This window comes from Salvelinus alpinus, chromosome 21 (assembly GCF_045679555.1).
Source record: "Salvelinus alpinus chromosome 21, SLU_Salpinus.1, whole genome shotgun sequence".
In the NCBI taxonomy this organism is placed as follows: Eukaryota; Metazoa; Chordata; class Actinopteri; order Salmoniformes; family Salmonidae; genus Salvelinus; species Salvelinus alpinus.
Genome location: NC_092106.1, coordinates 38,043,504 through 38,054,508, shown reverse-complemented (window position 1 = coordinate 38,054,508; position 11,005 = coordinate 38,043,504). Strand labels below are relative to the sequence as shown.

The 11,005-nt window shown below is 43.9% G+C and overlaps 1 pseudogene; it reads right to left on the bottom strand.

Moving 5' to 3' along the window:
• Positions 1 to 98: 98 nt before the first annotated feature.
• The window catches only part of LOC139548316 (small ribosomal subunit protein mS22-like), a 38,711-nt pseudogene continuing 27,804 nt past the window's right edge, over positions 99 to 11,005 (bottom strand).

Below are 11,005 nucleotides of genomic sequence, written 5' to 3'. Positions count from 1 at the left end.
TGGTTAGATGGAGCTATGCTGTGATGTGACAGAGCTCTCCAGTGGTTAGGTGTGGTGATGCATGATGGTTAGAAGGAGCTATGCTGTGATGTGACAGAGCTCTCCAGTGGTTAGGTGTGGTGATGCATGACGGTCAGAAGGAGCTATGCTGTGATGTGACAGAGCTCTCCAGTGGTTAGGTGTGGTGATGCATGATGGTTAGATGGAGCTATGCTGTGATGTGACAGAGCTCTCCAGTGGTTAGGTGTGGTGATGCAAGACGGTCAGAAGGAGCTATGCTGTGATGTGACAGAGCTCTCCAGTGGTTAGGTGTGGTGATGCATGATGGTTAGATGGAGCTATGCTGTGATGTGACAGAGCTCTCCAGTGGTTAGGTGTGGTGATGCATGACGGTCAGAAGGAGCTATGCTGTGATGTGACAGAGCTCTCCAGTGGTTAGGTGTGGTGATGCATGACGGTCAGAAGGAGCTATGCTGTGATGTGACAGAGCTCTCCAGTGGTTAGGTGTGGTGATGCATGATGGTCAGATGGAGCTATGCTGTGATGTGACAGAGCTCTCCAGTGGTTAGGTGTGGTGATGCATGATGGTTAGATGGAGCTATGCTGTGATGTGACAGAGCTCTCCAGTGGTTAGGTGTGGTGATGCATGATGGTTAGATGGAGCTATGCTGTGATGTGACAGAGCTCTCCAGTGGTTAGGTGTGGTGATGCATGACGGTCAGAAGGAGCTATGCTGTGATGTGACAGAGCTCTCCAGTGGTTAGGTGTGGTGATGCATGATGGTTAGATGGAGCTATGCTGTGATGTGACAGAGCTCTCCAGTGGTTAGGTGTGGTGATGCATGATGGTTAGATGGAGCTATGCTGTGATGTGACAGAGCTCTCCAGTGGTTAGGTGTGGTGATGCATGACGGTCAGAAGGAGCTATGCTGTGATGTGACAGAGCTCTCCAGTGGTTAGGTGTGGTGATGCATGATGGTTAGATGGAGCTATGCTGTGATGTGACAGAGCTCTCCAGTGGTTAGGTGTGGTGATGCAAGACGGTCAGAAGGAGCTATGCTGTGATGTGACAGAGCTCTCCAGTGGTTAGGTGTGGTGATGCATGATGGTTAGATGGAGCTATGCTGTGATGTGACAGAGCTCTCCAGTGGTTAGGTGTGGTGATGCATGATGGTTAGATGGAGCTATGCTGTGATGTGACAGAGCTCTCCAGTGGTTAGGTGTGGTGATGCATGACGGTCAGAAGGAGCTATGCTGTGATGTGACAGAGCTCTCCAGTGGTTAGGTGTGGTGATGCAAGACGGTCAGAAGGAGCTATGCTGTGATGTGACAGAGCTCTCCAGTGGTTAGGTGTGGTGATGCATGACGGTCAGAAGGAGCTCTCTGCGGAAGTCTGCTCGTAGGCCTGCAGGGCCAGCTCTACGTATCCTGCCCTCTGGGACTCCCGCTTAGCGTAGATCTGGTGGGGAACAGACACAAGAGGTTAAACAAAGGGTTTACTGTGTATCACGACTACCAATATGGTGACTGGTGCTACCTATAAATCAGGTTCTGAGATACACTAGTGTCTGCTGATAGGGCCTCACCTTGAGCAGGTCCAGTCCAGAGGCCTGTTGGCTGGAGGCCTCCTGGGCTGTCTCACTGTGTGGATGGACCTTGTTGAACAGACCCACCAGACTCACTGCATCCTGCCATCTAGAACAATACAACCAGTGTTAAGAGATGTTACTCTGGGCTAACAATGACAGTTATGGTGTTATTAAATCATTACTTGTCCTAATGCCTACAAAACACTTATAACATATGGCATTTGGAGTCATAAACAGATGGCATGGGGTGTCATGTAGAAGAAAAACAAGCCTCTAACACAGTGTTCCCAACAAGGGGTGCTTGTGGTCTATCCACAGGGGGTACCTCGAGATTCATGAGACCATAGGCTTACTGGTAAAATTCACAAGGGGGTACTTCTGGGGTACTCCGGGCAGAGCTAAATTCAGTGGGTGCTACAGTAACCAAAAGAGGTTGAGAGCCACTGGTCTAACACAGACTCACAGGTCTTTCTGCAGCATGTCTATGATGAGTCCATCCACCCTCCTGGCATTGACCAGGTACCAGACCAGGCCTCCAATGTGTCTGGTTGAATGCAGAAGATCATACTTCCCCATCTTCTCAAGATCCTCAAGGTGGCTGCATGCACCTGGACAACAGAGCACAGCCAATAAGGAGAGGGTTTTACTAACTGCTAATGGGTAATAATAACTGAAGCATACATCTGGACAGCCTGTTGAGGAGTGTGAAGGAAGTGGTATTTTATCCTGATGTATTCTGAGGAGTCAGGTTCAAACTGGACCTGGCACAGATCCAACACATCCTCATGACGATCCTGGCCAAACACCACCTTCAGGTTCTCCTTGAAGACGGGGTGCTGTGAGCCTGCGGCCCTCTTTAGGGAAGTAGACTTGCAGGATCCTCTCTCTGTCCTCCCACGATGCCTTCTTCAGTGTCCTGGTGGATTCCCGGATCACTATGAACCGCTCCTGGAAACACCAGGAGGTGACCATGGAAGAGAGAACAATACATGACAAAAGAGCACTAATTGTTTGAGGCATTGTAAATGATAACCAATATTTATGTTGATGGACACAAACCATTACACACTTTGCCTGTGGTGTACTGTATGTAGAATGTAACGTTGGTGGACACAAACACACTCTATCTCCTACCCTGTGTGGTATGTTGAAGGTGATGTCAGTGAAGACGTATTCGGCTGTGTCCATGCCCTCCAGGATCTTGTCCTCAGACAGTACATCGATGATGGGCTTCCTCTCCGGCAGCACTGGAGGCATCTTCAGCAGCCTCTGGGCCTGCTCCCTGGCACTCTGGGTCGCCTACAACACAAACAGGAACACATTAACAAGACTGACACCAGCTGTACAGGGATGTAATCTGCCAAATGAAATGTTCAGAATGTTGCAGAAGATGTTGTAGAGCCATTCCCTACTCCGCATGACAGACAAACTATCTGCCCTACCATGTGTGTGTGAGTGTCCATACCTCCTTCAACTGTGCATCTGTCATAAGTTTGTACTTGGGGGGCTTCAGCTCCTGTTTGATGGGTCTGAACACCTTCTCCAGGTTCAAGCCTGTGATTCTGGTTAGGATGTCCTGCACCTCTGCATCCAGAAACTGGGGCTTCACATGGGCATCTGGAGAACCTAGAAATAAATGAATGACTTCAGAGATGGATGAAGCTAGCTATGCTCTCGGATCTGCAGGTACGACCTGCATCAGAGCTAGTCACACTGCGCATATTGACACAGGAAGTGATCTCACTGATGCCGCAAAACAGGAAGAATGGCGCCAAGTACATACCAAAGATGGTTTGTACAAACCTTCCGAATACAAGCTTTCTAGATACTTTTCAATCGTCAACTACTGGAATGATCGTTGTTACATGTTCTCCAGAGAATCTTAAGGTGGACTCGGTACTTAAAGAATATAAGGGATGGAGTAGCTGCAGCAACAGGTCTTTCGAGCCTTGCTCCAATGATCATGCCTGAGGTAATTCTGGCCCAGTGGGATTATGATTTTGGGAAAAAATGTATCCCAGCATTTTTTGGGAGTTACGAAAGTAGCTATATTGAAGCCAGCCACTAAACAAAGAACACATGGAAAGTGGCGGAGTGCAACTAATAGGCTGACCACACCGCTCGCGTCGCGTGCGTGTTGCAAAATAAATGTAGGAATCTATGTTATTCAATTATTGCGCACGCCAACGAGCATCTGCGTTGCCAAGGGCTAAAATAGAACTCCATTCTATTTCTGACGCAGATTGCGCTGCAAGTCCTGCCTCTCCCATCTCCTCATTGGTTTATAGAAGCAAGTACCCACGTGCCATCTCCTCATTGGTTATACCCACGTGGGTGATTGAAAGACGAACTGTGTTGCCGGTCGTTGTAGTAATACTATGAAAGTTTAGATGCCAATCACCATATAAGTTCAAAGATGAAAAAGCCTGGAAGGAGGAGAGATGACTAGAAACGATTCGGTTGACCGTTTTATGTGTGGATTAATTGTTGGAGTAGAGGACCTTGTGCATTTCAGGTAAAATAACAACTCAATGTTTATATCCCAGGACAAATTAGCTAGCAACAGCAAGCTAGCTAAATAGGACAAATTAGCTAGCAAAGGCAAGCTAACTAGCTAAATTGCCATAAATGTTTATTGCTTTTCGACCTGTTCCCAAATTAATATAATTGGTTCAGAGTTTGTTTTGATATTTTAACCTGCGTGTCGTAATCGCGTTTGGTGTAGGGGGACAAAATAAATGTATGCACGATGGCGCAAGCGCGCAGCCGGTTTGGGTACCGTGTCATTGTCATCGCGATGGACCGAGCTAGCTAGTAACTTAAAGGAAATATTCCAACATTTTGAATGTTAATATTGTTTTTTTTGCAGCAGAGCGATTTTCTATCGATTCCCAGCGTCAGTTCATGTTTTCATGTGCGGGGCGCAACTTTCACTGGGGATGGTGGGGACATAAGCCCCCCAAACTTTAAAAATGTATTTTTAGCTAGCTACCTCACTATATTCAGCAATTATTTTTGCCTCGATCACACTAGACCTGAATCAAACGATGAAACCAGCGGCCAAACGATTGAAGACTGATATTCTGACATTTTTTCAGCGCAATGTGAGTTTTTATTTTAATCAGTATAGCAATGTAATTGATCTGTCAGTTTCCCTAGCTAATTCCCTACTTTTCACACTGACACGGTATAAACAGCTCTACAGGCTACACTGTCATGGTGCACAATCAGTACACAACATTATGCTCATCAGGGTCAGACAGCCAGGGAAGACCAGTCTACAGAGCTCAGGTATACAGTGGGGAGAACAAGTATTTGATACACTGCCGATTTTTCAGGTTTTCCTACTTACAAAGCATGTAGAGGTCTGTAATTTTTATCATAGGTACACTTCAACTGTGAGAGACGGAATCTAAAACAAAAATCCAGAAAATCACATTGTATGATTTTTAAGTAATTAATTTGCATTTTATTGCATGACATAAGTATTTGAACACCTACCAACCAGTAAGAATTCCGGCTCTCACAGACCTGTTCGTTTTTCTTTAAGAAGCCCTCCTGTTCTCCACTCATTACCTGTATTAACTGCACCTGTTTGAACTCGTTACCTGTATGAAAGACACCTGTCCACACACTCAATCAAACAGACTCCAACCTCTCCACAATGGCCAAGACCAGAGAGCTGTGTAAGGACATCAGGGATAAATTGTAGACCTGTACTAGGCTGGGATGGGCTACAGGACAATAGCCAAGCAGCTTGGTGAGAAGGCAACAACTGTTGGCACAATTATTAGAAAATGGAAGAAGTTCAAGATGACGGTCAATCACCCTCGGTCTGGGGCTCCATGCAAGATCTCACCTCGTGGGGCATCAATGATCATGAGGAAGGTGAGGGATCAGCCCAGAACTACACGGCAGGACCTGGTCAATGACCTGAAGAGAGCTGGGACCACAGTCTCAAAGAAAACCATTAGTAACACACTACGCCGTCATGGATTAAAATCCTGCAGCGCACGCAAGGTCCCCCTGCTCAAGCCAGCGCATGTCCAGGCCCGTCTGAAGTTTGCCAATGACCATCTGGATGATCCAGAGGAGGAATGGGAGAAGGTCATGTGGTCTGATGAGACAAAAATAGAGCTTTTTGCTCTAAACTCCACTCGCCGTGTTTGGAGGAATAGAAGGATGAGTACAACCCCAAGAACACCATCCCAACCGTGAAGCATGGAGGTGGAAACATCATTCTTTGGGGATGCTTTTCTGCAAAGGGGACAGGACGACTGCACCGTATTGAGGGGAGGATGGATGGGGCCATGTATCGCGAGATCTTGACCAACAACCTCCTTCCCTCAGTAAGAGCATTGAAGATGGGTCGTGGCTGGGTCTTCCAGCATGACAACGACCCGAAACACACAGCCAGGGCAACTAAGGAGTGGCTCCGTAAGAAGCATCTCAAGGTCCTGGAGTGGCCTAGCCAGTCTCCAGACCTGAACCCAATAGAAAATCTTTGGAGGGAGCCGAAAGTCCGTATTGCCCAGCGACAGCCCCGTAAACCTGAAGGATCTGGAGAAGGTCTGTATGGAGGAGTGGGCCAAAATCCCTGCTGCAGTGTGTGCAAACCTGGTCAAGAACTACAGGAAACGTATGATCTCTGTAATTGCACACAAAGGTTTCTGTAGGAAATATTAAGTTCTGCTTTTCTGATGTATCAAATACTTATGTCATGCAATAAAATGCAAATTATTTACTTAAAAATCATACAATGTGATTTTCTGGATTTTTGTTTTAGATTCCGTCTCTCACAGTTGAAGTGTACCTATGATAAAAATTACAGACCTCTACATGCTTTGTAAGTAGGAAAACTTGCAAAATCGGCAGTGTATCAAATACTTGTTCTCCCCACTGTATATTATAACAATCAGTGAATGGATACAAAGTTCCATCTTGAGTTGATGGGTAAGCTACAGTCTGGGATCTGGGAATAATGGTCAGTTCGACTATTGAACCATTCATTATATTCTTGGATAATGTATAAATGTACACCAATGAAATTCTTTGTCATGCCTCATCTGAGCAGGATTAGATGGTGACAGGGGTCTCAGCAGGGTCATGCAACCAGAGAAGCACTAAGGTGACCTTTTGCAGATACATTATTCTCTCAGTGCAAACACTGGACAAGCCAGAAGCTTCAAAGATTTAAAATAGTTTGTCTGTCTGATGAACCTTAAGTTGATTTCCAAACGGTATTGAAAGGTTGATAGAGGCTTTTTCCCGATTACACAAAACATGTCAAAGAAAAATGTGAGGAAGACCAGAGAGATACTATTGATGATGGATACAGATATGTTTGAATGCCCAGTCATGTTCATATCATCTCAGACAGAACATACTACAGTATATGCCACAGAAATGTAAATCCTCTGCTGAAGGTGTAAAACACAACAGGGGACATTTGGAAAGTATTCAGACCCCTTCCCTTTTTCCACTGTTCGGTTACAGCCTTATTCTAAAATTGATAAAATAAATACAAATCCTCAAATCTACACACAGTACCCCATAAATGACAAAACGAAAACAGGTTTTTAAGAGAGATTTTTTTTTATTTTATATAAACTGGGAGACTAGTCAGGATCGAGGGAAAGATGAACAGAGCGCTCCAGAGCGCTCAGGACCTCAGATTGGGGCAAAGGTTCACCTCCCACCAAGACAATGACTAAGCACACAGCCAATACAACACAGGAATGACTTCGAGACAAGTCTCTGAATGTCCTTGAGAGGCCCAGCCAGAGCTCGGACTTGAACATCTCTGGAGAGACCTGAAAATATCTGTGCAGCGATGCTCCCCATCCAACCTGACAGAGCTTGAGAGTGTGGATGAGGCATGACAAAGAATTTCATTGGTGTACATTTATACATTATCCAAGAATATAATGAATGGTTCAATAGTCGAACTGACCATTATTCCCGTGTGGCTCAGTTGGTAGAGCATGGCGCTTGCAACGCCAGGGTTGTGGGTTCATTCCCCACGGGGGGACCAGGATGAATATGTATGAACTTTCCAATTTGTAAGTCGCTCTGGATAAGAGCGTCTGCTAAATGACTTAAATGTAAATGTAAATGTAAAATGAGAGGATCTGCAGAGAAGAATGGGAGAAACTCCCCAAATACAGGTGTGCCAAGCTTGTAGCGTCATACCCAAGAAGACTCAAGGCTGTAATCACTTCCAAAGGTGCTTCAACAAAGTACTTAGTAAAGGGACGAAATACTTATGTAAATGTGATGTTTGTTGTTTATTAGCAAAAAATAAATAACTTTTTGTTTTGTCATTATTGGGTATTGTGTGTAGAGTGGTAAGGGGGAAAAACAATGTCATCCCTTTTAGAATAAGGCTGTAACGTAACAAAATGTGGGGAAAAGGGGTCTGAATACTTTCCGAATGCACTGTATTTGCAGGTTATGATCTTGTTGGTTGAATTCTGGCAGAGTATGTTCTTTTATCTCAGCATGTCTACAGTTTCTCCCTGTTTTCGTTTGCTTGGAAATGTTGATACTGGAGACTGTTATCACAAGAAACTGTTTAACTTAGCATTTATAGCGGCTAAGAAATGCATTGCCATTAATTGGAAGGTTGGTTATCCACCCACAATGTAACAATGGATGGCAGAAATGTCAAGTTATGTATCACTAGATTTGATTTAATACAAGATTAAGGGTATAACCTTCATAAAGTCTCGGTGCCTTATATGGAATACTTCATGACTAAGGGGGTCCTGTCTGATTTGCGCCCGTCTCAGTGGACTAATCTATTCATTGTTTCATAACTTCAATGTGTGGATTAATTGTTGGAGTAGAGGACCTTGTGCATTTCAGGTAAAATAACAACTCAATGTTTATATCCCAGGACAAATTAGCTAGCAACAGCAAGCTAGCTAAATAGGACAAATTAGCTAGCAAAGGCAAGCTAACTAGCTAAATTGCCATAAATGTTTATTGCTTTTCGACCTGTTCCCAAATTAATATAATTGGTTCAGAGTTTGTTTTGATATTTTAACCTGCGTGTCGTAATCGCGTTTGGTGTAGGGGGACAAAATAAATGTATGCACGATGGCGCAAGCGCGCAGCCGGTTTGGGTACCGTGTCATTGTCATCGCGATGGACCGAGCTAGCTAGTAACTTAAAGGAAATATTCCAACATTTTGAATGTTAATATTGTTTTTTTTGCAGCAGAGCGATTTTCTATCGATTCCCAGCGTCAGTTCATGTTTTCATGTGCGGGGCGCAACTTTCACTGGGGATGGTGGGGACATAAGCCCCCCAAACTTTAAAAATGTATTTTTAGCTAGCTACCTCACTATATTCAGCAATTATTTTTGCCTCGATCACACTAGACCTGAATCAAACGATGAAACCAGCGGCCAAACGATTGAAGACTGATATTCTGACATTTTTTCAGCGCAATGTGAGTTTTTATTTTAATCAGTATAGCAATGTAATTGATCTGTCAGTTTCCCTAGCTAATTCCCTACTTTTCACACTGACACGGTATAAACAGCTCTACAGGCTACACTGTCATGGTGCACAATCAGTACACAACATTATGCTCATCAGGGTCAGACAGCCAGGGAAGACCAGTCTACAGAGCTCAGGTATATATTATAACAATCAGTGAATGGATACAAAGTTCCATCTTGAGTTGATGGGTAAGCTACAGTCTGGGATCTGGGAATAATGGTCAGTTCGACTATTGAACCATTCATTATATTCTTGGATAATGTATAAATGTACACCAATGAAATTCTTTGTCATGCCTCATCTGAGCAGGATTAGATGGTGACAGGGGTCTCAGCAGGGTCATGCAACCAGAGAAGCACTAAGGTGACCTTTTGCAGATACATTATTCTCTCAGTGCAAACACTGGACAAGCCAGAAGCTTCAAAGATTTAAAATAGTTTGTCTGTCTGATGAACCTTAAGTTGATTTCCAAACGGTATTGAAAGGTTGATAGAGGCTTTTTCCCGATTACACAAAACATGTCAAAGAAAAATGTGAGGAAGACCAGAGAGATACTATTGATGATGGATACAGATATGTTTGAATGCCCAGTCATGTTCATATCATCTCAGACAGAACATACTACAGTATATGCCACAGAAATGTAAATCCTCTGCTGAAGGTGTAAAACACAACAGGGGACATTTGGAAAGTATTCAGACCCCTTCCCTTTTTCCACTGTTCGGTTACAGCCTTATTCTAAAATTGATAAAATAAATACAAATCCTCAAATCTACACACAGTACCCCATAAATGACAAAACGAAAACAGGTTTTTAAGAGAGATTTTTTTTTATTTTATATAAACTGGGAGACTAGTCAGGATCGAGGGAAAGATGAACAGAGCGCTCCAGAGCGCTCAGGACCTCAGATTGGGGCAAAGGTTCACCTCCCACCAAGACAATGACTAAGCACACAGCCAATACAACACAGGAATGACTTCGAGACAAGTCTCTGAATGTCCTTGAGAGGCCCAGCCAGAGCTCGGACTTGAACATCTCTGGAGAGACCTGAAAATATCTGTGCAGCGATGCTCCCCATCCAACCTGACAGAGCTTGAGAGTGTGGATGAGGCATGACAAAGAATTTCATTGGTGTACATTTATACATTATCCAAGAATATAATGAATGGTTCAATAGTCGAACTGACCATTATTCCCGTGTGGCTCAGTTGGTAGAGCATGGCGCTTGCAACGCCAGGGTTGTGGGTTCATTCCCCACGGGGGGACCAGGATGAATATGTATGAACTTTCCAATTTGTAAGTCGCTCTGGATAAGAGCGTCTGCTAAATGACTTAAATGTAAATGTAAATGTAAAATGAGAGGATCTGCAGAGAAGAATGGGAGAAACTCCCCAAATACAGGTGTGCCAAGCTTGTAGCGTCATACCCAAGAAGACTCAAGGCTGTAATCACTTCCAAAGGTGCTTCAACAAAGTACTTAGTAAAGGGACGAAATACTTATGTAAATGTGATGTTTGTTGTTTATTAGCAAAAAATAAATAACTTTTTGTTTTGTCATTATTGGGTATTGTGTGTAGAGTGGTAAGGGGGAAAAACAATGTCATCCCTTTTAGAATAAGGCTGTAACGTAACAAAATGTGGGGAAAAGGGGTCTGAATACTTTCCGAATGCACTGTATTTGCAGGTTATGATCTTGTTGGTTGAATTCTGGCAGAGTATGTTCTTTTATCTCAGCATGTCTACAGATTCTCCCTGTTTTCGTTTGCTTGGAAATGTTGATACTGGAGACTGTTATCACAAGAAACTGTTTAACTTAGCATTTATAGCGGCTAAGAAATGCATTGCCATTAATTGGAAGGTTGGTTATCCACCCACAATGTAACAATGGATGGCAGAAATGTCAAGTT